Source organism: Anolis sagrei, chromosome 5 (genome assembly GCF_037176765.1).
Source record: "Anolis sagrei isolate rAnoSag1 chromosome 5, rAnoSag1.mat, whole genome shotgun sequence".
Classification (NCBI taxonomy): Eukaryota; Metazoa; Chordata; class Lepidosauria; order Squamata; family Dactyloidae; genus Anolis; species Anolis sagrei.
Genome location: NC_090025.1, coordinates 63,835,421 through 63,863,119, shown reverse-complemented (window position 1 = coordinate 63,863,119; position 27,699 = coordinate 63,835,421). Strand labels below are relative to the sequence as shown.

The following is a 27,699-nucleotide window of genomic DNA, read 5'->3' as shown; positions in this document are numbered from 1 at the left end:
TGGTATCCTCAAATTCCCCAAATAAAAAAATTAACTACTTACCAAGATGTCTGCAAATACATGTTGATAGTCAATTGATTTAAAGCAGGGGTTCTCAAACTTTTTCAGCTGCAGAGCCCCTTTTGTAACAGAAATTTCCCATGGAAACCCAAGAAATATTTATATACTTGATATTGTATATAATGTATATATATCAGGCATGGGTAAACATTTTGACCAGCATAAATTTAACTGTATTTCAGTGGAAGATCCCAGGGGCCATCCAGTTCAACCCTCTTCTGCAATGTAAGAAAAGCACAACCAAAGCACCTCCAACAGATGGCCATCCAGCCTCTGAAGTAGTAGTAATAATAATAGTCCAACCTCCTTTTCCCATGCAGGAAAAGCACAATCAAAGCATCCCCTGAGCGGTGAGAGGGAAATAGAGTTTTGGAAGCAGGCAAGGCAAGGGGGAAAGGATCTGGGTGGTGAAGAAAGAGAGGGGGAAAGGCTTTTGGGAGAGAGGGAGAAGGGGGAAAGGCCTTTGGGGTCAAGGGAGGCACAGGGAGGCTTTTGACAGCAAGCGGGCTGAAGGAAAAAGGCTTTTGGAGGTGAGGGAGGTGAAGGGAGTCTGATGAGCAGGAAAGAGGAGGGAAAGCTTGGAGGGGAAGGAGGAGGAGGAGGAGCCCCTTAGTATGCTTTGTGGAGCTCCAAGGGTTCACAGATCACACTTTGAGAACCACTGATTTAAAGTAATCTCAAAACTTTTACTTTGTTTCAATGCAGATTTTTACAGGCTTTCTTGAAGACATATACCAAGCATCTGTTCTGTCACGTGCTGGGCCTGTAAAGAACTGTCTTTAGAACAGGATGTGCAACCTTTGCCCAGCGGGAAGCCAGGGGGGCCAAGGAAAAGTTCTCAGAGGCTTTCCACCACAAATGATTTTTAGATGGCTTGTGAAGTATAACAAAGTCTTTTATTAATGAACAATCAAACAGAAACTTCTCTTGTCTTCAGAAAGATAAACAAAGGATTCCAGGCTTTTATGCAACTGGTAGCTTCCTAAACTTGCCCACGAAGGAAAGGCAACTGTCTTCAATATCTTCTTCTTTACTTTAAATGGAAAATCTTCTTTTTAACTTCTCCCAGGCTGACTGTAATCTAACCTTACTGATGTGGGCTCCGCTACCGGGTCGAACTGCTTCTCGAACGCCAAGTGGACCAAAACTTAACGATGATGGACAGGTGACTTGCCCTACGACTGCAACCAAAGGAAGCCACCTATCTACAGAGTCCCTGAAAACTAGGACTGCAAACAAACATTTAATACAAAGCAAATAAAGTGGGAGCTCCTGGTACAGTCGTACCAGAACAGCATTCTTAATATGAAAAACCCCTTTAAAGTGGTTAATAAGACCAAAAATTTAAACCCATCTTCTGTCTTACCAACATGTTTTGTCATGAAGAGAAACAACATAGTCATCCACATTTTCTATAATCTCAACATTACCTATTTCACACATTTTCTCTCTTAGTATATGGTAATGCAGTAACTTTTCTCCACTTCATGTTTTACTAACACCTATTCTAGATAACAGAACAGCATGTAGGAGTAGCTATTTTATGATGCCATTGTATAAAATGGGACTTGAGTACCCACAGACTTTGGAATTACAGGGAGTGCTGGAACTAAACCTTAGCAGATACCAAAATCTCACTGTAGGATTTAGTTGCAGTTCTAGGTTGCATCAAAAGGAGTCTAGTGTTCAGATTCAGTAGTAAAAGAACTACTCTATTCTGCTTGGTCAGACCTCATCTTATGTCAGAAAGCTCAACAGCTTTGCCATAACAATCTTAGTTATTTATCTTTCATTCCTAAAATTAGGCAATTTATAAAAGATGATTACACAGGGATTCAATCCACAGATTCGGTTTATAACACCAAGTCTAATTTTTAAGAAGTATGATCACGAATAAAAATTGAAGGTGAGAGATCAAGCAGAAAGGGATGAGGGATTGTTGGGGAAAAGGTAAGGGATTTAAATCTAAATGTAATTTAGTATAACAGACTAATTTTACAATAATTATTGTGTAATTCTGCCAAATTAAAAGTTATATCCATCAGAGGATAAACATGATGAAAAGATGGGCTACTGGTTTAATTTAATATTCTACTTTGAGTATCTCAATATGTGTTTTGGCATTTGCATTTACAATATGTAGTTGTATTCTATCTTTGGTCAGGTACACTATTTGAAATTTGTTTTTGTTTTTAATCAACGTGGACTGTTGCAATCATTGCTCATGTAATGAAAGGTTTCATATTTTAAAACAATTTATGGAAGTCTATCTACAAATCATAAAGTATACCTAAATGTTCAATGAATTAACCTACAGATTATGAGTTTTAATCACATGTTACATCAGAAGTAATGTTCCTACTAGGCCTGGGTGGTTTCGTTCGTTAATTTTGTAATTCGTTAATTATTCGTTATTTTTATTAATTACGAAACGATTACAAAACATATTTTCAAACCTGGAAGGGTTTAAAAATAACGAAACAGCATCCCCCATACTTTTAACGAGCTTCCGCCCGTTTCGGAAATGGGATGGAGGATGCTGCTGGTGCCCTGGGAGGCTGGAGCCAATCAGCAAGCAAGCAGTGCACCGTGGCAGTGTCTGATTGGCCGGCAAGGCCTTTAAAAGCGGCTCTGCGTGGCCGCGGAGCTCATTTGTTGCGCGGAGGCGAGGGAGGAGAGAGGTCCGGGAGGGCTGCTTGTGCTTGGCTTGGCTTGGCTTGGCTTGGAAAAAGACTTGCATTGGGTTGGAAAATATTCCATTCTTCGTTGGAAAAGACTCTTCTGTGTGTGCTTCGATTGCCCTGTCCTTTGGCTGTGTTAGCTCTACATCAGGGCCAGTTTTTGGCTAATTTTCCATTTTTGAATATTTTTTAAAAATACCTGTGTTTTATTCATTAAAAAAATACAAAAAATATTCTAAAAAAAAAGAGCCTTCTGTTGGTTTGTGCTCTCGATTGCCTTGTCTCCTGCCTGTGTTAGCTCTACATCAGGGCCAGTTTTTGGCTAATTTTTCATTTTTGAATATTTTTTAAAAATACCTGTGTTTTATTCATTAAAAAATACAAAAATATTCTTTTAAAAAAAGAGCCTTCTGTTGGTTTGTGCTCTCGATTGCCTTGTCTCCTGCCTGTGTTAGCTCTACATCAGGGCCAGTTTTTGGTCAATTTTCCATTTCTGAACATTATCTAAAAATACCTGTGTTTTATTCTATTCATAAAAAAATACAAAAAATATTCTAAAAAAAAGAGCCTTCTGTTGGTTTGTGCTCTCGATTGCCTTGTCTCCTGCCTGTGTTAGCTCTACATCAGGGCCAGTTTTTGGCTAATTTTCCATTTTTGAATATTTTTTAAAAATACCTGTGTTTTATTCATTTAAAAAATACAAAAAAATATTCGTAAAATTGATTTGTATTTAATAACGAAGTCTCGGAAGTCGTTTTTGCGCATGCGCAAATCGTGTCCGCCACATTAACGAATCGATTCGTTATAACCTTAACGAATCGACCCCGTGCCAATAACGAAGCTTCGGAAGTGATTCTACGCATGCGTGGGGGTCCGCCATCTTAACGAATCGATTCGTAAATATTTACGAAATTTCGTAAATACCGAAACTTTTTTTGGGAAAGTTTTGTAATTATTTTAAATATCGAAACAAAAAAACACCCCAATTACAAATCGATTTTAGAAACAAATTTTTGCGTTGTTACCCAGGCCTAGTTCCTACCTATATTCAATATGAAGACTTGATTTTCACATCTTTGTTTTATTGCACAGACCTGTAGAGCAAGAGTGTCCAACATGAAGAGACCAAAGAGAACTCCTCTCATTATTAGAAAGTTTGAGTGTAAACAGCCTTCTCCTAGTTTTTTTTAAAAAAAGCTTAAATGGATAAATGCTGTTAATTTCTAAGGTTTTTTTCTCAAATCCTGTATTTTACTTTGGGGATTATTGCAGTTTTAATAATGTTTTTTTTATTTTTTGTTACTTTTAATTGCATAGCATTTTTCTAAGTTATACTGAGGGCCAGTTTGGTAGGAAAATAAAGAAATAACTTAATTATAAGCTGCCTTCTTCTAGTATTTTATTGTCTTTGCAGTAAAAGTCACTCAAAGTATTACCTCCAAAATACTACTGACAAATTAATATGGAATTGATCTGGGTATCATATTGTATTTGCAACTAATATTGTCTTTGAAGGCTGAAACAAACCTACTATTAACTTATATTGCATAGCATATGCCACCTCAGAACTATTCAGAATGTTTGTTCTGGAAATGTTAGTAGAATACAAGAATGCATCATAAAACAGCCATTTATTATCTCACAATTCTAATGTCCACCATTTGGTAACACCCTGCAAGGAAAAATGGCTAATATCAAGCTGTAAGATGTCTGTTTTGTACCTCCCCATTTGTTAGCAATTAACACTGTATACTCCAGAACATTTTTGCTAAGAGTTCTAAATTTAAAAAAAAAATATTATCTCCTTAAAATAATGCTATACGAAATTAATAAAATCTTTTATCTAATGGGATAACATAATAAGCCACGATTCTATAGAGACTCTGGTTTATGAGGTAAGTAAAGCTAAGTAAAATAGAATACTTATTTCTGTTTAACTTTTGTTGTTGCAACCAAATCAATGTGACCACACATTTCCTCCACCAAGCTACAGCAAGAATCAACCATGAATTATTTCTGTGACTTGGGGAGAGGGGGAGAAGCTACCATGCTTCTGAGTTCAGACAACCACACTAAACAAAACTTTAGCTTATTGTGATGTCTGGACAAAGTCAATGAAAGCACACATACATTATCTATAGACTGGTACAAACATAATATATTCAAAGTGGTTGAAAGTATAATAAAGATTTTATTACACCATGGTTCGCAGTTTGGTATAAAAAAGACTACTACAAAATAAATTTTCCAATGTTCCTGGAGTTGACTAGCTTGTTGTGGCGGCAGCTGATATTGTGTGCCTTCAAATAATTTCCAATTTAAGGCAACCCCTAAGGCAACCCAACATTTATTCAGAGATAGTTTCCCATTTCCATCCTCTGAGACTTAAATAATGTGACTTGCCCAATGTCACCCAGTTGGTTGCTGTAGCTGAGTGGCATTTGAACTGGCTTCCTAAAGTCCTACCCCAACACTGAAATATATCACTGATGTCTCTCAGTGACTTGAACTCTGCAAATAATCTATCTACTCTGGACATTACATACTTACAGACCTAATCACATCTTCCTGTAGTTCTTTTTATGTAGATACTAAGTGGCTGATTCACTACATTGTTGGATTTCAACCAAACAAGATCAAGCAGCTCATCTAAAAGAATTCTCCACAGTAAAGCACCTTAATGTGATAGCTGAACCACTAGATAAGATATATGACCTCTATATAAAGTGATTATTGAGTATGAGAAGCTTTCAATTTAGTTGAAAATGGCTTTGTGTAAGAGCTCTCAAGAGGCAGTGACAAAGGTTACATTCAGTGCCTTTAACATATAGTAAAAGGAAATGGAACTTCCAGCGACCCCCTTTATACTGAATGAACACACTAAACAAAGAAGGGCAAATCACAGACTAACACCTCTTTCAATATCATTTCCTACCACATCGAGATTTTCACTGGCACTTTTTTAAGGTCATCACTTGGCTAATTTCAAAATTACAACATTGCTGGAGAGACTGTGAACCTAAGACCACTATCTTAAGTTCATGTACTTCGGAAAGTGTCCTGGAAAAAGCAATTCAACTTGCTTGAGAATAAGTATATGTAAAACTAAAATCCATTTATAAAAGTATAATTATCACTGAAGATTAACCTCAGCGCAGTAATGAAACAATTGCATACTAATGAATAAGCGTTTCAAATAAAGCTCCGAGAAACTCTATCCTTGTTAATTTTCTCTATGACATATGTATTTAAAACAATGTGCTAAATGGGGAAAGGAAAGGGGTCTTAATAACTGCTACACTTGCAAAATAGAGACTCCCTGTCCACTCTTCCGTGTTTAATTGCTTATTGACACTTGAAATGCAACTCCCTTTGTCAAACTCGTGTCAAATTAGTTTGATGGCTTAATGGGGAAATATTTTACACCTATTCACTTAGGTATTTGTTCTAAAAGAAATGGTATACATATGTCTTCTATATAATCTTTCAGAAACCACACTGCCTAGCTTTGTTTTTGTCTTAACAAAATAGCATAAAAATGGGGCATAAAAATGAGTATTTTTTTTTTACTGATTTCCTCTTCAATTTACATTAGTGCTTGTTGCCTCTGTCACTCTCTATAAGTTCATATCTTTATTTTCCTCACATTGCAGTTTTCAAGATCTGCCCCATTTATCCACATGGATAAGGTTTTATTTCTGCTGAGTCTGTTTTAAAGAAAATCTCCTTTTTCATGTCTGCTATCAAAATTCCACTCTCCCACTGTGGGAAAACCATTAATTGAAAATTTTTGAATTGGGAAATGCCTAACTTTAAAATGTAGAAGTGTAGAGCTGCACAAATAATAAACTAGAAATGCAAACACTCTCCTCATAATAAGATGATTAGTGCCATTAATAGCTTATTCAATATGAGATAAAGGCCATCATTAAATTTCTTATGAATTTGTTAGCACTTGACAGGAAGAAAATATAAATTGATATGCTTTGTGAACTAGAGACCATTGCAATTGTTCCTGTGTGCATTACTATTATAGTCATCCAAATTTGACTGCCATTCCTCCCCATAGTGTCATTTAAAAAGCATCACTATAACATATTTTTCTTTTTCTTTTCTTCTCCTTTCCTCTCTCACTCCTTTTATATATATATATATATATATATATATATATATATATAAATTTCCTACTGGCGTCCAACGAGGAAACAAAACTCTAAAACCCCTCCACAGAACTCTACCAAAATTGCCATGCCCCAAGGACAACCCACTAGGTACAAACTAATCCACTCAGAAATCAAAACCACACAACAACAACCACAAAAAACGGCAAAACAACTGAGCATGCGCACTGGCGCAAACTCCCTGGCGCGCGCACACACATGGCCCCTCACCCTCCCCCCCCGTGCGGCACACACACATGCGCGCGCGCCCCCAACCCCCCTCCCGCGCGGCACACACACATGCGCGCGCACGCGCCCCCTCTCCCCCCTCCGGCGCGGCACACACATGCGCGCACGTGCCCCCTCACCCGCCCCGGCGCGGCACACACACGCGCGCGTGCACGCGCCCCCTCTCTCTCCTCTGGCGCGGCACACACACGCACGCACACACGCGCGCGCGCGCCCCCTTACCCCCCCCCCCGCGCGGCACACACGCGCGCGCCCCCATCCCCCCTCCCCTCCTCCCTCTTACCCTCCTCACGTTACCTCCAAGCCATGCCCCCTTCTAAACCCATCCCCCCTCCCCTCCCCCCTCCTCACGTTACCTCCAAGCCACGCCCCCTTCTAAACCCATCCCCCCTCCCCTCCCCCTCCTCACGTTACCTCCAAGCCACGCCCCCTTGTAAACCCATCCCCCCTCCCCTCCTCCCTCTACCCTCCTCACGTTACCTCCAAGCCACGCCCCCTTCTAATCTGTCAAGGAAGAATAATAGAATCATAGAATCAAAGAGTTGGAAGAGACCTCATGGGCCATCCAGTCCAACCCCATTCTGCCAAGAAGCAGGAATATTGCATTCAAATCACCCCTGACAGGAGATAAAGAGGGAGGGAAAGAAAGAAGGAAGGAAGGAATGAGGTAGAAAAGGAAGAAAGGAGAGAAAGAGGGAGGGAAAGAAAAAGGGGGAGGAAGGAAAGTTAGAGAAAGAAGGAAGGAGAGAAGGAAAGAAAAAAGGGAAAGGAAGGAAAGAAGGAGCGAAGGAAGGGGGGAAGATGTAGAGAAAGAGGGAGGGAAGGAAAGATGGAAAGAGAGAAGGAAGAAAAGAGAGACTGCAGAAGAGAAAAAGGAAGAAGGAAGGAAAGAGGGAGCGAAGGAAGGGGATAAAATGTAGAGAAAGAGGGAGGGAAAGAAAGGAGGAAAGAGAGAAGGAAGAAAAGAGAGACAGCAGAAGAGAAAGAAAAAGGGGGAAGGAAGGAAAGCGATAGAGAAGGAAGGAAGGAGAGAAGGAAAGACAGGAAACAGGGAGTGAAGGAAGGAGGGAAAGAAGGGGAGATAGGGGAAAGGTTGGCCACAGCAACGCGTGGCAGGTACAGCTAATATATATATATATTTTCTCTCCACCATCCTCACTTTTCTTTCTCCTTCACCACCAGTTGCATTATGAAAATATCTAATAGATTATTTTTTTTAAAAAAACATCAGTATAACATGTTTCTTAGACATAATCAGTTCCAAAAATGTTTTGCAACTACAAAAAAAAATCCAGTGTATTAATGATACATGGAATTGCCTTTATTCTCTTTAATCTTAATAATTTGGGTTTCCTTATGGACTGTGAACAGAAAGTTTCCAAATGAGGATTTTATTTTCTTAACTCATATTGTATAGTGTCCAGACAACATACTCTTCCATTTGAAACATCCCTCTGCTTTTTTTGTACTTCTCTTTTCTTTTCAAAAAAAAAAATCCACTGAATTGTCGAAGGCTTTCATGGCCGGAATCACTGGGTTGTTGTAGTTTTTTCGGGCTATATGGCCATGGTCTAGAGGCATTATCTCCTGACGTTTCACCTGCATCTATGGCAAGCATCCTCAGAGGTAGTGAGGTCTGTTGGAACTAGGAAAAAGGGTTTATATATGTGGAATGAGAACTCTTGTCTGCTGGAGCTAGGTGTGCATGTTTCAACTGACCACCTTGATTAGCATATAATGGCCTGACAGTGCCTAGAGCAAACTTTTGTTGAGAGGTGATTAAATGTCCTTGTTTGTTTCCTCTGTTGGTGTGCTGTTGTAATTTTAGAGTTTTTTTTAATACTGGTAGCCAGATTTTGTTCATTTTCATGGTTTCCTCCTTTCTGTTGAAATTGTCCACATGCTTCTGGATTTCAATGGCTTCTCTGTGTAGTCTGACATTGTGGTTGTGAGAGTGGTCCAGCATTTCTGTGTTCTCAAATAAAATGCTGTGTCCAGGTTGGTTCATCGGGTGCTCTGCTATGGCTGATTCTCTGGCTGAAGTAGTCTGCAGTGCCTTTCATGTTCCTTGATTCGTGTTTGGGCGCTGTGTTTGGTTGTACCTATGTAAACTTGTCCACAGCTGCATGGTACACGGTAGACTCCTGCAGAAGTGAGAGGATCCCTCTTGTCCTTTGCTGAACGTAGCATTTGTTGGATTTTCTTGGTGGGTCTATAGATAGTTTGTATGTCATCAGCTTCCCTATGCGGTCAGGGATGTATGGCAAGAACACTTTTCCTTGATGTATGGCAAGAACACTTTTCCTCTGGGAGGATCTTCGTCTTTATTCTCATGGCTTGTTCTTGGTCTTTCAGCTCTTCTGATGTCTGAGGTGGAGTATCCATTGGCCTGTAGAACCCAGTTGAGGTGATTCAGTTCATCTTGAAGGAGGTGGGGTTCGCAGATTCTTTTTGCACGGTTTGCCAAGGCTTTAATTGTGCTTCTTTTTTTACCTGAGTGATGGTTGGAGTTTTTATGTAGATATCTATCTCTGTGTGTGTGGGTTTTCTGTAAAAGGTGTGACCCAATTGTCACGAGAATGTTTGACTAATTGTATTTCTTTTAAAAATTAATAAATACTAATCCTCAAAAGAGTAAAACTTCTAATACATAATATACAAAATTCCACATAACAAAGAATGTGCTGTCCTCCAGATATTTTTGGACTGCACTTTCAAACAGTTCCTACCATCAACTATGATGGCTAAAGCTTTTGGGACGTGAAACAGATGATTCCCCATCTGTGATTAAGGGCCTCATCACAAAAGCCAGGCTAAGCACACCACTTTGTATGGTTTAACTGAGAAAAGAGAGGGTCAACAAGGTGAAACTGTCATGCCACATGCAGCTCTCCCTCAGCAATGCTTCCCCCATCACATGTGGGGAGCATTGCCCTTCTGCGGAGGAACCATGCTGGCTCCACTGAAACCAGCACAACACAGGAAACCTCCCAAGTTCTGGGGAAGCATCCAATGATGCAGAAATGTATGCAGCCAGTGTCATCTTAGAAGAATCATCTTTGTTCTGCAGCCATCACATTACATTTTGCCAAGTAGGCAAATGTACATTGCTGCCAGTGCAAGATTACTTCATTTACTCTGCCCAATCAATGCAAAATGTGCCAATGAGAGGAAGAGATATATATTAAAATCATAGAATCACAGAGTTGGAAAAAACCACAGGGGTCTTCCAGTCCAACCGCTTGCCATGCAGTAAAATTAAAATCAAAACATCCTCGACAGATGGCCACCCAGTCTCTGTTTAAAAGTCTTCAGAGAATATTACCTAACGATTCTTTTAAAAACCCCAATTTAGTGATTCAGTAAACAGCTCCACGAGACTTTCATCAGTTCAAAAGTTGAATCAAACAGAAGTATAAATACCAGAAATCTCAGTTTTGAAATCAATGTTTTTTAATGATTGGCACAGGAAATCTCTCCAATGTTTTTTTCTTTGTCAGAAGCATATGAATTTGTAGCCACTGTAGCCCCTTCTTCAATTATCTTTAGGAGATTATCTCTCAAAGCAGTCAAATCTGATTTCAAACAAAATGGAGGCCTGAAATGAGATTGGAATTGGCCAAAATATGCTTCATAATTCAAACAAGTTGTAAGTTATTTTAATGTTGAGAAATTCGCTCACGCAGTTTTGATGAGCACCAGCAGCTTGCATAAAAAGTAACTGTACTACAAGTGAAACGGTTCACTTCAGTTTTTGACAACATAGTAATATACCGTAGAGTCTTGCTTAACCAACCTCCGCTAATCCGACGCTTTGTTATTCGACGGGGCTGGCACAGCTGGTTTGTCCATGCGTCGGGTACTTTCCTGGAAGAAAAAGCCTACTTCGGCACAGGCTTTTTCCTCCCGGCAAGCACCCGGAACTTGGAGAGGATTGCTGCACCTCTGAGCAACAGCTGTTTCTCAGCAACATGCAGCGAGCCCCTCCAAGCACCAGGTGCTTGCTGGGAAAGGAGGGAAAAGCCTGCTCCGGTATAGGCTTTCCCCTCCTGGCAAGCACCAGGCACTTGAGAAACAGTTTTTTCTCAGCAACATGCAGTGAGCCCCTCCAAGCACTGGGTGCTAGCCGGGAAGGGAGGAAAAAGCCTGCTGCGTGCGGTGCAGGCTTTTTCCTCCCCGTAAACAGCTGGCATTTAGAGAGGTTTCCTGCACCTCTGAGAAAATTTATGTTTAATAGCCTTTTTTTGATGTTTAATAGGTTTTTCCTTAATCCCTCCTTGTTAACTAACATTTTCGCTTATCCAATGTTCTGCTGGCCCGTTTATGTTGGATAAGTGAGACTCTACTGTATTGTCAAGGCTGAAAGTTGAAATCTAAAGTATGAGAGAATTTAGTCAATTAAGATTCTTTGATGAAATTAATTTATTAAACATAATGGAATCTAAGAATTACAATTAAAGTTTATGAATTAAATGTTGATGAAGTTTGATGGCTAAATTAGCAAACAGCACAGTTTACTGAGCAAGAGTACATGTCAGCTACTATTCTACATTTTATAACCAACAGAAGAATTAGCTCCCAAGCCCAAGTAATATAATACCATTTATTAACTGCAAAGTCTCAAAAAGCAAATTCAACCTAAGTTTATACTTTATCTACAAGTAGAATTCAGCTACACTGACAAGCACATGGTGGTGTCTGTGAAGTATACTTTACATGCTGCTATATTGTTTTATCTTTTAAAAAAGACAATCATGCTGCTCATGACTGAAATCATTTTGAAGTGTTATAATCCAATTTTAAAATCACTTGGCTGGGTTATACTTTTAATATTGATTGCAGTTGAATTAAGCACACTTTGAGCAGACTTACACTACCTTCCATGGAACCTTGAAAGCCATATCCCAAACCTCACGTGTCCCAATTCACACACAAACATTGTTTTCTCCAAAACAGTCAATAGCCTATTATGTTTTTAGGGTTCACTAGTAGGTATTTCATTTCATTCAACACACAAAAAAGGATTGACTCATTCATTGATCAATGTAAGTTATGTACTTAAACTCTTATTTTAAAAAGCTTCTTCTCTGAGTGGCAAAAGGCGAAAGCTTAATACATCCCAGGAGAACCTAAAAGAAGCACTGACCCCTCTGCTCTCTCCACCATGGTGCCACCTCTGTTCATTTTTAATGTTGCGGCAGGAAAACAATGATAACCAAAAACCGCTGGTCCCCTGTGACAAAAGGACTCTAACTTATCTACAAATATCAAAATCCATACATTTTGCACCCAAAACACTTGTCTTCAATTTATACATGAGATCAACTTATACATGATATACCAGACATAGAGAAACTTCAGACCTCCAGGTGTTTTGGACTTCAACTTCCAGAAATCCCAGTCAGCTTACCAGTCTTTTCTTGTAGCCTAATTGAAGTAAATACATTTTAACAATGTATTTTATATGAGACTTCAGGAAAAGCACGACTAACAGGTGTGAGCTATGCCCTTTCTGAAGAGTTTTCACTTGTATTCTGTTTGCTACTGTGGAAATAGATTATCCATGCACCACTAGTTCACTCTAGTGTAGCTCTCCTGTTTTTAACACAATTTCCCCATTAGTAAAATAAATACATGGATTATTGTAGTTCTACATAGCACTAAAGAACACTAAAGGCACAGACCAAAGGAAAAGCCATTGTAGAATGCAGGAAATTAAGACACCGGAGAAGAGTAAAATCATCTTAAAATCCACAATGCAATGGAGTTTCAGTGGCCTTTTAATATAACTCAGCAAAGCCTAAATTGTAATTATGTCTATAATAGGAACAAACCATCCAGCAAAGAATTGCTGCCTTGTTGCGGTGCTGGAGCTTGAGCACCTCAATGATGCCACGAGTCAAACCGTGAAGGGACACCCAAGACAGGACAGTCATGACAGAGAGGTCAGACCAAACACAATCCCTGGGGAAGATAATGGCAACCCACCCCAGTATTCTTGCCAAGAAAATGAAATTTATTTATTTATTTACTTATTTACCACATTTATATACCTCTTTTCTCAGCCCGAAGGCGACTCAGGGCGGTTCACAATCGGCAACAATTTGATGCCTCCAGAGATATGTTACAGGGAGCTCTGGCGTGGGCTGGTCCATGAGGTCATGAAGAGTTGGGAGTGACTCAACAAATAAACAACAACAAAGGAAGAAACCAGTCCCATCAATTATTCTAACTAAAGATAAAGATGTGGTAAACATTAGGCCTGGGTAACAACGCAAAAATTTGTTTCTAAAATCGATTTGTAATTGGGGGGTTTTTTTGTTTCGATATTTAAAATAATTACAAAATTTTCCCTTAAAAAAGTTCGGTATTAACGAAATTTCGTTAATATTTACAAAACATTTTGTAAAGATGGCGCCCTTTTTTTTTCAATATTTTTTAAATATTTTTTTAATTTAATTATTAATTTAGTAGAATAGGGAGGAGAAATTAAAATTATTATTAAGGAGGGAAGGCAGGCACTCACTCTGGCGGGCCCTCTCGCTCACCGCTCGCTCGCCGCTCGCCCTCTCGCTCGCCGCTCGCCCCTCTCGCTCGCCGCTCGCCCCTCTCGCTCGCCGCTCGCCACTCGCCCCTCTCGCTCGCCGCTCACCCCTCTCGCTCGCCCTCTCGCTCGCTTGCTCAGCCGGCGCCGAGAGAGGAGAGCTCCCAGCAAGCATCGCCAGGTGGCCATCTTATGTATTTCCGAAATGGACGGAAATACAAAATTTTTTGGCGCCTGCCGTTTCGATATTTAAAAACACTTCCGGGTTTAAAAATAAGTTTTGTAATCGTTTTGTAATTGCTAAAATTAACGAATATTTAACGAATTACAAAATTAACGAACGAAACCGCCCAGGCCTAGTAAACATACAAAGACATGTTTAAGGAGAAGTAAAGTATCCTGTGCTGGTTTTGATTACTTGGCTTTTATGAGGCTATTTAAATTGTGATCCAGCAGTTTATAATAGCCTTGCCTTCTAATTTTTTTCCTAGGCTGGTGTTGGAAGAACAGTATTACTCATTATGTCAAAGTAAGATTGCACATTGAAACCCAATGAACTCCTGTCTGACTACTTAAGGCTAATTATTTATTTTTAATTTGCTTTTATGGATCTGTTTATAATGCTAATGTATTTTTAATGCCTACTTACTTCATTATGTGAATACATATATGCAAAATAGTTTGCTGAAGATGATGCTAATTATTTGTTTTCAAGAAGAAATTATATGTTAAAGTATTTTCAAGGGCTGCTTATATAGTTGAGACTAGACCATATGCTTCATTGTAGAAGTCTGACTCACTGCCAACTGCATCTGTCACAGAGAAAATCATGCAATTATTAGTTTACAAGAAAGAATTAAGAGCAAGTTTAGCTTTCCAAAATTACAAAAATAAGATGAAACTTTCAGTCACTGTTAATTGCAGTAACAACTGCTTGCACATTATTGATTTATTCAAGCTAGACACTAGTTTTAAACAAGTTTGCACAAAATCAATTCCTGAATTATTAGTGTGACAGAGTGCAGTTTAGTCCCAAATGAATAGGTTTTTGAAAGTAAAATTAAACCAATACATAAATCCCAAAGTGAATATCTGCATTGATTCTTATCATAGAGTCATATATCCCACCTAAAAGAATTGGGCATTGCAATAGATCCAAAATAAAAATATTGTTACCAAGTGTTTGTGTAATTGTTAGACACTAAATCTAGCTCAATTCCAAAAGCAATTTGGCTTTCAATCAAGGTATACCTGTGATCTTAGAATTCTATTTTGGACAACAACAATACAAAAAAAAGTCAAAAGGAAAAGGAAAACAAAAAAATACAATGAACCATGGAACAAACATTTATTATAAATTTAATTCTATTTAATAATAAATACAAAATATCCCTTTAATAACATCTTAAAAAGCATGAATCATTGTGTGGTCTACCAGCACATGAATATTTTTATGTTAAGATACTGATGAATTCAATGAACACCAAACTGTGGCAAGTGTATCTTTATTTTTTATTATTTATCTTTATTATTTATCTCCTCTATCCATTTGCATTCTCCAAGTTCATTTTTCTGCAAGAGCAATTCACACTGCATGTGCTGTCAAAGGCTTTGATGGCTGGAATCATTGGGTTGCTGTGAGTTTTCTGGGCTGTTCCAGAAGCATTCTCTCCTGACATTTTGCCCACATCTATGGCAGGCATCCTCAGAGGTTGTGAGGTCTGTTGGAAACTAGGCAAGTGGGTTTATATATTTGTGGAATGTCCCATGTAGGAGACATGTGGACAATTTCAACAGAAAGGAAGAAACTATGAAAATAAACAAAATTTGGCTACCAGTATTTTTTTAAAAAAAACCTCAAAAATCAAGACAGTAAATAAAGAACAACACTCAGAAAACAGGGGAATTCCAGATGGGAAATAATCAGGGCCAGCGAACACCTCCCAACAAAGGATTCCCCCCAGGCAGGAAGCAGCCAGACTTTGAAACTGCAAGACTATTCAATGTTAATCAAGCTGGCTAATTGCAACATTCACATTTGCCTCAAACAGACAAGAGTTCTGTCTCCTACCCAGGATATTCTACAGATATATAAACCTCACTTGCCTAGTTTCCAACAGACCTCACAACATCTGTCATAGATGTGGGCAAGACACCAGGAGCGAATGCTTCTGGAACATAGCCATACAGCCCAGACAACTCACAGCAGCTCACACTGCATGCTCCAACAAGCAACAAGTTTAAAATCTTTCCATGTTTCTCATGTCCATGTGATTCCGAATTGCATAGACTCTGACAATGAAGCAGTAACTCCTGTATGTGAAATATTTACATTTCCTCCTTCAAAAATGGTTAAAGATTTACATGATTTTTGAATCCAAACAAAATTTAGTACTGCACGCATTACTGTTAGAAGAATAAGTAATGCATATGATCAGTCATACTTCACAAAGACCAGATAAAAGAAATACCTGAGGATTCATAGATGTAAGTTTCTTTTCCCATAATTTTTAAATTCCTTCTTTCTACTACAATATTCAATCTTTACAAGATGAAAATATAAAACCCTGAAAACCATACAGAATTAACAATCTGATAAACAGCAAAAAATAAACTGTTTCATTAAAAAAACATTGCTAGCAGAAAAACCCACCATGATATAAAGAAGAAATCCCGATGACGTCAAAATAACTAATAACAATTATGAAAGTGAGGCTGCAGCATCATTCTCCCCAAACATGACATTCAGCATATACAAAGTGCTGCATACATAAAAATTCAGCAGAGACAATGGGTGGAACATCCAGACCTGACTGAAATCCACTAAAACAACATGAAGTCATAACACCTTTTTCCTCTTCTCAATTTCAGAACATTAAAGAGTGTGCATAGAATCATGTTGCCCAATTGACAGACAGATGGGGCTATGCCACTTCAATTTACAGCTGTACAGAAAAAACCTCTAGGCCAATTGGTGTACATTACTTGACAGCTGCAAAAGAAATATGAAGTTAACATTTTATGGAGGCACATGATAGTGGCAAAATGCAAACAAATACAGCATCTTTTCAGCTGTCTCTTATTCTGCCAATTTTCCAATATCCACAGTTAAGGCAATGGATTTATTTATTCATTTATTTTGCTGCCTAAATTACAATGTTTTCAAGATGTGCAGTCACAATGCACACAGTCACTTCAAGGAGGTTATTACCACTGTAATTTAGTGTTGTAGAAATCAGCTACTTAGTAACTTCCTAAAATAATCCTTTCAACCCAGTTAACTGTCCAGAAGTTTGCTTCTTTCCAAAAATCATTATCAAATACATCTAGTATTTAACTAGAACAAGAAAATATTCAGGGAAAATATATAATCAGAAACATGCTTATTTTTCTGGCCAAAACTGTAAGATGAGAATGTGCTCTCCTAATTGAGCTACCAGAGGAATTTTCTAGCATATTTTTCCTTCATGGAAAATGAAAGAGCACTCAAGTGTATAAATCACTAAACTAGAAACAAGTGGGGATAGAAGCAAGTGCTTCTATTTTGGCTTTGCTTTTGCAGCATTATTATTTCTTCAAAAAAAATTAAGCCATATAATTTACATTATGTAGGAAATCATTATCCTGTCATAACAGACTATTCTATTCACATTATCTCTTAATTAACACTGAAACATTTAAAAGCCATTAGAATCCATTCTCAAGAGTTCTAGATTGCAAGACTTCTAACCCAGCTGTCTTTAATAATACACATCTACTTCTTCATCTATACAAGTACTGTACCAACACACACACATTTGTATGTGTTAGCAACAAACATCATTCCATTTCATACTTAATGATTTCTCATTCACTAGTACTCTTCTCCCCTAAATTCCTGATGTTAAAAAATTAAAAAAATGAAGTTACAATAATTGTGAGTAATTAAGTCATGTAGTCATTTTAAAGCAAATTATGACGTTTATAATAAAAACTAGTAATGGACAGCAATATTCAGATATAAATGTTTTCTGAACTAACACCTTTACGCAGTGGACTACAATTATTGGAGTAGGATTTTGTGTGGTCCTCTATGATGACTCAGTTCCAATGATTCCATACCACACTGCCTCCAATCATTTTAAATATGAAAAAATCTTTATTTTATCACTCATACGCAGAACAAAGTATGCATATTATTTGCACTTAACTGCATTGATTTTAATTTGAGTGCAGAAAATCCTATTGTCCATAATTACTATTTTAATGATATTCACATACAAATACAATCTTTCAGCTCAGTTCCAATAATCTCATCATTTATGTTAAAGATTTATATATAAAGAATAATTGTACGATGTTTGCATAAACTACATTAAAATGCACAATGCAACCTTTTCAGCTTAATTTTGGTTCAGAATTTGAATCTACATTGCACAGAATAATATTCAGCTAGAGTATGATAGATCACTATTATTCCTTGCATAACATGTACAAAGTTTCAGATATTACTGTGAACTGATATACAAGACATCCAGATTATTTGATACAACAAAATGATAGCAGCAATGTATATGGTATACAATACCTTTTCTGTACAATTTAAGAATAAAATCCTGGCTTCCAAAATCTTGTATATATCAATGTTGAAATACTCCAAAATTGTCCTTCATGGGTGGATGAGATGGTGACACCTTTCTTTTCAGAAGGTTCAGTGTACACAAACTTTGTTTCATGCACAAAATTGTTTAAAAAATTAAATATTATACACAATTACATTCAGGGTGTATATTAAGTGCATATGAAACATAAATAAATGTTGTGTTTAGACCTGAATTCCATTTCTAAGATATCTCATTCTGTGACTATATGTAAATATGTTTTTTTCCAAAATATTAAATCCAGAACACCTTTGGTCCCAAGCATTTTGACAAGGACTACTCAACCTGTAACACAATCCATAACTTTAGCCCTTATTTCTGAAGTGCCTGAGATGTCTGAATGCTGCTTATTTATAGACACTGCATTTGTGGAGTCTTTTCCCAATTCCTCCTCAAAATACCAATGAAGAGTGATAAATAATCCTGAAAAAGTAGTACAGCTACTCAGAACCTACCTAATTCACCCTCTCTTGGTTCTCTCCAATTAGTCCTCAAATACACCTGCTGGTGCAGCACAGAAGTGTTATCATAACAAATGCACTTTGAATCACCAATCAAATATTTACTAAATTTAACATCAGACATGTTTCCTCAAAGCAAAGTGTGTCCTGCAGTTATTGATGATGTAGAAAATGCTTGCTTACAACTTGGCTTCCACATACCCATACATTTTCTTAACTTTGGGATTCCAAATTCAGATGAGAACAATAGAGTACCTGCAACAGCAGAGATACTCCAAATAGTCTTTATTCTGAATTATTTTGAGGAACATCTGTGCCCTCCTCTGTTACTGAGATAAAATGCATGCATCCTCAGTTACTGAAGTACAACTACTATCATATCTTGCATGGGCTGCTATGCCTAAAGCGGACACATGTTGCAGCCGAACAACATTTGAGATTATAACAAAGAAACCTTCCTGTGAATTATCATGCCTTCCTGTTGATTAAACAGATAAAGCAACTGAGGTAAAACAGTATACACTTGAAATGAGCTGGGGGATATGGGGGAAAAGGATTATCTGTGAAGGATCTTAGGGACAAATGATTTTTAGTGAGATTGGGGTCAGGATCTTCCACTAGCCAATTTTTCAGTCACAACTTTACTCCCCATTTGAGTATTCCAATTTGTGAAATTTCAGAAGTGGAGATAATGTGGAGTCCTTGGATCTAGTTGTAGCCATTGGTTCTACTATTTTCTTCTATGAAGTTATGCTGCACCAAATATCCATTTAAAGAAAAATAAAATTGATTCCAACACAGGCAAGCAACAAGTTGATCTATTAGTCCTTGCAAGTCTTGGACGTTTTTTCCATTCAGCCTTATTTCAGGATGCGTATTTCTTTTGACTCAAAAATTCCAAGTAAAATTGTCCAGTCTGAAATGCATTGGAAAGAAAATGACAACAATTGGCCTTAATAGCCACAGATTTTATCTTGAAAATGGAGCCCCCGGAGGCGCAGTGGGTTAAACCCCTGTGCTGGCAGGACTGAAGACCGACAGGTCGCAGGTTCGAATCCGCGGAGAGGCGGATGAGCTCCCTCTATCAGCTCCAGCTCCTCATACGGGGACATGAGAGAAGCCTCCCACAAGGATGATAAAAACATCAAGTCATCTGGGTGTCCCCTGGGCAATGTCCTTGTAGACGGCCAATTCTCTCACACCAGAAGCGACTTGCAGTTTCTCAAGTCATTCCTGACATGACAAAAAAAAATCTTGAAAATACCCCTCCCCCTCATTAAATAAAAACCCAAATCCAAAATGAAAAGCTTGGCACTGCCATTTTATATAAGGGAAACTATTTTATGCAAAATGTGATGAGCATCTATGGCTTTTGGTATTCATGGGAATCCTAGAACCAAACCCTAGTCGATACCAAGTGCCTACTACATCACTTTGAAACAAAAAGCACATTATAGTTCAAGTATCTTCAGAAACTATAGGAAGATTGAATTTTCCTTAATACCACTAATTTTCCTGCATCTACATTTTCCTGTTGTGATCTTCACTGATATAAATTTCATACATGGTGAAACAGGGTTGGAGGCATAGAAAATTCTGCTCCTTCGGTGAGAGATTGTCATAACAGTTCCAATTTCATTGAATATATTGCCCATTACATGTCCATCAGCAAAGGAAACAAAAAGACTGGAACATTTATAAAAGAAATATATATTTAAATATAGAAAATAAAACTATTTTTATCACTTCACAGCCATACTACTTTTGTAAACTAGAACTATTTTGCAGTCAAAATTAAAGCATAATTTCTTTCACACACACACACACAATACTTTAACTGAACCACAAAATTTACTGCTGCTTGACCCTATATCAAGCTCATCTTAAATGAAAACTTAATACTAATAACATCATATTGATTATGTGGTGTATATGGTAATAATTCTTTTAAAAAAATATAGACTGCAAAGTAATTTTCAGTTGTATACATGCAAAAAACCTTTGTAAACCATCTTTGGAAAGCCAAGTTGTCATCCTGCACATTTTCTAGAAGCAGTGCAGCTAACCTGTAGCACAATTCTATGTCTACCCATTCCTAAATCCCATCACATGTTCACCGTGGTACATACTTGTAAGAGTAGAGTCTATCCCTCCATACATTGAAATAAAAATATAGTTCAATTGTCTAAAAGTTACATAGTACTTAACTGATGAAGTCTGATTTTCTGATTTGAGTAGAACTAAATACATTGTGTGTGTGTGTGTGTGTGTGTGTGTGTGTGTATAGTGAGAACTAGCTTTTGTTTAGTTCATGGGGTACACACGGATAAGTTTCTTTTTGATTACTGCTTTGGTTATTAAGAATGACAACCATCCAGAACCAAGCCACTTTGCATTGGATTGCCCATATCAGTTCCATAGCTGCAACATACAATCAAAACAAAATGTTAATATATTAAAATTTCAAAATACAATTTAAATTCATTTTAAAAATAATGAAAAGGTAAATATGGAAAATGTTTAAGATTGGATCAAAACTAAGTTTTCCATACTTTAGTTCAAAAGAAATCAAAGAATTTCAATTACCTGTGACTAATTTGCCTATTGATTTCAGTAGGGTTAATAGGAGCTGAAATCCTACATTTCCATGAGAACATCTGATGGAACTAAAAGTATACTTTGGAGTACATATATAACTTACTCACATGTAAAACTGAATACAGTGTATGCTCAGGTAAACATAACAAAATTGAGGAGCACCATTATTATTTGAGGCTTCATTTTTATATGAATGCAGATCTTCTAAAGGAAAGCTCATAGTGATACCCAATCTGTTCTGGACTACTTTTCTAATGCTCTAAGTATATAACCAGGACCGCATCTAGCATGCTATTTTGTGCTATGATCTACTAAGAACATGGATAAGTCAATGAAACTATATACATTGACTTTTTTGATGAATGCTAGCATCAGATAGCAAATAAAATAAATCAAATACACACAGGAGTTCTATGCCTCCCATCCGCTTCTAAGTGCATGCTGCACCTAGAAGCAAGCATAAACAAGAGCAGAGAGTGCTCATTACAGTAAGAGCCTGTGGTGTGCATTAAAGCACATGGTAGAGGGAGAAGATATGGTAACAAATCAACAAAACAGACTTGTATCAAAACGACTGTAAACTCAAAACAGCAACTTCTTCAACAGTTGGATACAACACAGTTGTGACTAGTTCACACATTCTGAAGACAAAGCAACAAACTGTTTCATCAGAATTAGAAGGAGGCAACCCGCACGACAGCTGCAGGCTTCTTCCAGATTTGTACTGAAAGTTAGGAAACCCTACAGTGCAGATTTCTAGGTGGGATGGGAAGCTTGGAGAAACAACAGAAGTAGAAAGTTCTGTTTTTCTAGTAGTACAAGCACAATGCTGGATTTAACCATATGAGAGCTAAGTCTACCCTTAGTCTTACCAATGAAAAGAATGGGATGTTAGTCATACCTTATTTAACCTGACTTCAATGGTTTTGTTCTAGATAGGACTATTAGGAAAGATCATTGATCAACAACTTGATCAGCAAATACATGCACTAGATTACATTAAATGAAACTGATTTTAGCACCGTAAGTTGAAATGGGATAGGACAGCTTTGAAACAAAATGCTTTGCATTAATAGAGTTCTAGATCAGCTCTACTGATGCATTTAAGACCACCACGAAAGATAATATCAACACTAACTTAAATACTTAAATATAGTTCCATTTTAGATCCAACTAGCTTTACAACCCTGTATCAAATATACCTTTTAAAAATGATATTATTAAATAACATCAACCTGAATATGTGGGGGGGGGGGGAGTTTTAATAAGGTATTATTCCTTCCGGGATTCCTTTGCTGAATTTGTTTTGTGGGCACATATAAAACATTCAGCTTTTGAAATGCTATTTAACTTTTGGGCACTGACTTAGCAAATCTGTAGCTAAGAATGAACACAATGAACTGATTTTCAGAAAGTTATAAAGCAGAAGAAGAAGAAGAAGAAGAAGAAGAAGAAGAAGAAGAAGAAGAGGAAGAAGTGGGTTCTTACCAGTTTGTCCCTTCTACCACATATATTTCCAGCCTAACCCAAAATGAACCCACTTTCATCCCTCAGACACTAATAGCCTGACTTTAAGAAATCACTAAAGACTTCATTTATAAGAGATTATTGATATGGCTATCAAAGGGGGTAATTCAGCAAAAGTTGGACACTTTACTCTCTCAGTAGTCAATGGAAAAATCAAAGCACTTGGTTAAAATCAATTGTGTGCAAGTGCACTTAGCTTCAGATGTATCCCACTTCAAGTACTGAAATAAAACCGCCATAAGAATAAAGCATATGCCATTTATATCTGAGCATTCCACATTACATTTAAACGCTCTCTACTGAAATACAAACCAGTTATAAAAACAAACTTTTAACTTGAATTTGCATATGCAATTGTCATCCTTGTGGTAGAAGCGCCCAATTGCATGACAGTAAAACCTTAAGTTCTGCTGTCATTTGGCAATACAGATACCTACTAGCTCAATAAAAAACACAATAATACAAGGTCTATATTATTTTCTTCTAACATCTTGGTCAAGGAACAGAACAACTAAAACACATTTCCAATCAATAACCATCTTCATGCTTTTCAGTAATATTGTATGTCATTGTTGCAGTCCTGTAACATAGCAACCAACATTTCTACCACTGTTCATCCCTAGAATGCAGGACACATTCGATTGCAACAAGGAATTAGCCATTTTGCAAGTATAATCAGTTTAAAACTAGCCACAGGAAACTGGAATGTTTTCAAGTTACACCTGCTTAATTTACTGAATGCTTTAGCATCCAGCTTCAATAAATTACACTCCGGTTTATGTCGTTTCAAAGAGTTACCTTCCTAACAGCAAGGCAGAAGTCTTCCTCTGTACCTTGCAAAAGCAAATCACACATTATCCACAATTAGAATCATTAATACCAAAGTGATACACCTAAGGCAGAGAAACCAAGCTCACAAATTACATTTTACCAGACACTTAACACAAACACGTTTCAACACAGAAGAAATTGATTCATCAATCATTAGTGGTTTAGTGGTAGGGAGAAGTTGCTTCCCCACCACTATCCCTTTTGAGGGGAAACATACAATATTAACTTCTATTTAACAGCGAAGAGATAGCTACAGTCTATTCAACACAGAATAACCCAGAATATCTGCTTTGAACTGAGATATAGGTCAGTGTGGACTCAGATAACCCAGTTTAAAGCAGATATTCTGGGTTGTATGGCTGTGTGGAAGGGCCCTAAAGGCAGCCAAATATCAAGGCAGGAAATCCCACATTATCTGAGTGTGGACTCAGATAACCCAGTTCAAAGAAGATATTGATGGTATTTCTGCCTTGATATTTTGGAATACAGGGCTGTGTGGAAGGACCCCCAGTTCAAAGCACATAATGTGGGAGTTTATTCAGCTGTGATGAAGGGCCCCGAAGAGAGTCTGAGGGCTCTTCCATACAGCCATATAACCCAGAATATCATGGCAGAAAATCCCACAATATCTGCTTTGAATGGGGTTATCCAAGGGCCCTTCCACACAGAATATCAAGGCAGGAAATCCCACATTATCTGAGTGTGGACGCAGATAACCCAGTTCAAAGCAGATATTGTGGGACTTTCTGCCTTGATATTCTGGGATTAGGGCTGTTCGGAAGGGCCCCCAATTTGAAGCAGATAATTTGGGATTTTATTCAGCTGTGAGGAAGGGCCCTAAAGAGTTTGAGGGCCCTTCCACACTGCCCTATATTCCAGAATATTAAGGAAGGAAATCCCACATTATCAGACAACCCAGTTCAAAGCAGATATTGTGGGATTTTCTACCATGATATTCTGGGCTGTGTGGAAGGGCACTGAGTCTACACTGCCATATATTCCAGGTTAGATAATGTGGGATTTTCTTTAGATATACAGAAAGGGCCTGAAGCCGTTTTTCCATTGCTCCATCTGCTGGATGTCTAAGATGTCGAAGAACTAAGAAAAGTGACATCGGACAATTCAGCAGGTGGCTTCTGCAATCTTTCAAATCGCGGGTTACCAGGTTATAGGTGATTCAAAACCCATCCGGCTTTCGAAAGCGAGGCCACGGGGATGACTGTTTTGGGTTTCAAGGACTCGCGACGATCCGCGCTGAAACCATTCCGGAGGTTTCAGTGCGGACGAGGCATTTCTCGTTGGAGTCAGAGGAAGACCGACCATTTCAAAGTGACACCTGCACAATGAGAATAGCAAAAAATGGGGGCAACCAGAGCAGACATGGGCAAACTTGGGCCCTCCGGGTGTTTGGACTCCAACTCGCACAATTCCTACCAGCCTAAGGCCTCTTCCTTTTGCCCCTCAGCCGCTTAAGCAATTGGGGGGGGGGGGGGAGGAGTGAGGGAGCTTAAGCGGCTGAGGAGCAAAAGGAAAGGGCCTGAGGCTGGTAGGCTGGTAGGAATTGTGCGAGTTGGAGTCCAAACACCCGGAGGGCCCAAGTTTGCCCATGCCTGATCCAGAGGGGGCATCACAGCTGGCTCTCAAGGTTACCTAAAAGTGGAATCCTGTTTTCCTCTCTTTCCCGTGACTTCGCAGCGAGGAAAGGACCAAACAAGACCACCACCCTCGTCCTTTTCCTTGGAGAAGCCGGCGGAGATGGAGCCAAAACTTCCCTTCAGTTCAGTTCGCCTTCCCGCTTGCCAAGAGGGAGTCCCGCGCGTCGCAAAGCCGAAAAGGCATCATCCTCTCTTTCCGAGGCGGTCTCACTCTCCCTCTATATATATATTAGAGCGGCCTCGAGGGGCTCTGTGATGGGGGGGGGGGGAGGAGTGAGGGAGCACGCGCCTAAACCCTTCCCGCGTGCCATTAACCCGCTCAGATAGCCGCGGGAGGGGAGGGGGGGAGTGAGGGAGCACGCGCCTAAACGTGGACCCCCCTCGCGCGCGACATTAACCCGCTCAGGTTGTCGCGCCCATTGGTGGAAAGAAGAAACTGAGGAGGAGGGGGGGGGGAGCAAATTGCCAGTGCCATGGCAAAGTTTGACACCAAACACACATGGGGGGAACTGGGGAAGGAAGGGATGGATAACAACAAGCAGGCAGCACGCACACACATTGTCTTTCCTGTCACAAATAAGAGCAGGGGACCTATCTGAGAGGTGGAGGATGGGGGGGGGGGGGAGCAAATTGCCAGTGCCATTAGCCCAGGCTGAGGCAAAGTTTGACACCAAAAACATATGGTGGGATTGGGGAAGGAAGGGATGGACAACAACAAGCAGGCACCACACACACGCGCGTTGTATTTCCTGTCACAAAACCAGCACCAACCAAATAAGAGCAGGGAACCTATCTGAGAGGTGGAGGATGGGGGGAGAGAGAAGCAAATTGCCAGTGCCATTAGCCCAGGCTGAGGCAAAGTTTGACACCAAAAACACATGGTGGAATTGGGGAAGGAAGGGATGGACAACAACAAGCAGGCAGCACACACACACATGTAGTCTTTCCTGTCAGAAAACCACCACAACCAAAGAAGAGCAAGGCACCTACCTGCGCCGTCGAGGAAAGTGACGACTGAAGAGGACGAAGCCAAGCAACACGTTCGCTTCAACTTCCAAGTCACACAAGCGAGGCCTCTTCTTCCCCAATTAAGGGACGCGGCTCCCTCAGCGCCTGGGCACCAAGGTGAGGCTGTGAGGGGCGACGAGGAGGAGTCAATCCTTCTCCCTTCTTTCCTTGGCTTTTCCGTCCACTCCTTCTCCTCCTCTGAACTCCAGGCGTTGACTAGGATAGTAGGCTCTGAGGGGGAAAGACGGCAAGGCACCCACGCGCCAAGGCAAGCTGCGGGTGGAGTGAGCCGATGCTCAAGCCGGCCAGCATCCCAGGGCGGCTCCTGCTCCTTCTTCCTTCTTCTCCTGCTGCTGCTTAGGTTGCAGTTTCTCCTCTTCCCTCCTCCTTCTCTTCTTCGTTCTCCTCGCTGCTCCTGCCGCCGGTCTCGCCGGCTTTCCTTCCTTCCTTCCCTCCGTCACCTTCTCTCCCACCACGACGCCCTTTCGCCGCGGAGGAGTTTTAATGGCAGGGCTGACTCTCCCTCCCTCCCTTTCCTTCCACGCGCGCGCGCCTGCCTCGCCGTCCCCCGCCACTCTCACGTGCCTTAAAGGGGCCCCCGCAGGTTGGGCTTGGCGCGCGCCGATGGGGCAAAAAGAGAGAGAGAGAGGCAAAAGCACCTTCTGAGGAGAGAGCACGTGACCTCCCCCCCCCCCCCCTTGAACGGGGCGTGAAGGAGGGCTGCTGGAATGGCAATGAGGAAGGAGGGGCGGCGGGGTTTCGAGGCGAATGCCAGCAGGTGTCAATGGAGTCAAGGGGAAAGGGAGGAAACTGTGCTATGGAGAGAGAGAGAGAGAGAGAGAGGAGAGAATAAGGTGTAGTAGGTATATATTTGTGTAGAATAGATAGAGATAAATAGATGGAGATGTGTGTGTATGTATACACACACAGAGACATATAAACATATATACACTCATCTGCATGCCCCAGCCCATATATCAGGCATGGGCAAACTTCAGCCCTCCAGGTATTTTGGACATCAACTCCCACAATTCCTAACAGCCTAAAGCACAAACATATACACATGCATACATTCATATGCATGCCCCAGCTCATATATCAGTCATGGGCAAACTTAACAGCCTAATGCACACACATATTCACATACATACACTCCTATACATGGCCCAGCCCATATATCAGGCATGGGCAAACTCTAACAACCTAATGCACACACATATATACATACACTCAGGCCCGTAGCCAGGATTTTGTTTCGGGGGGTGCTGAGTTTGATTCTGGGGGG

General features: G+C 39.5%; 1 protein-coding gene across 1 annotated transcript in view; it reads right to left on the bottom strand.

Moving 5' to 3' along the window:
- TENM3 (teneurin transmembrane protein 3) overlaps positions 1–26,938 on the bottom strand; it is a 1,604,633-nt gene extending 1,577,695 nt beyond the window's left edge. Inside the window, exon 1 of the mRNA XM_060778662.2 lies at positions 26,397–26,938. The gene's annotated coding sequence lies outside the window, so the exon portion shown is untranslated. The remainder of the gene's footprint in view (positions 1–26,396) is intronic.
- Between the last annotated feature and the right edge of the window lie 761 nt (positions 26,939–27,699).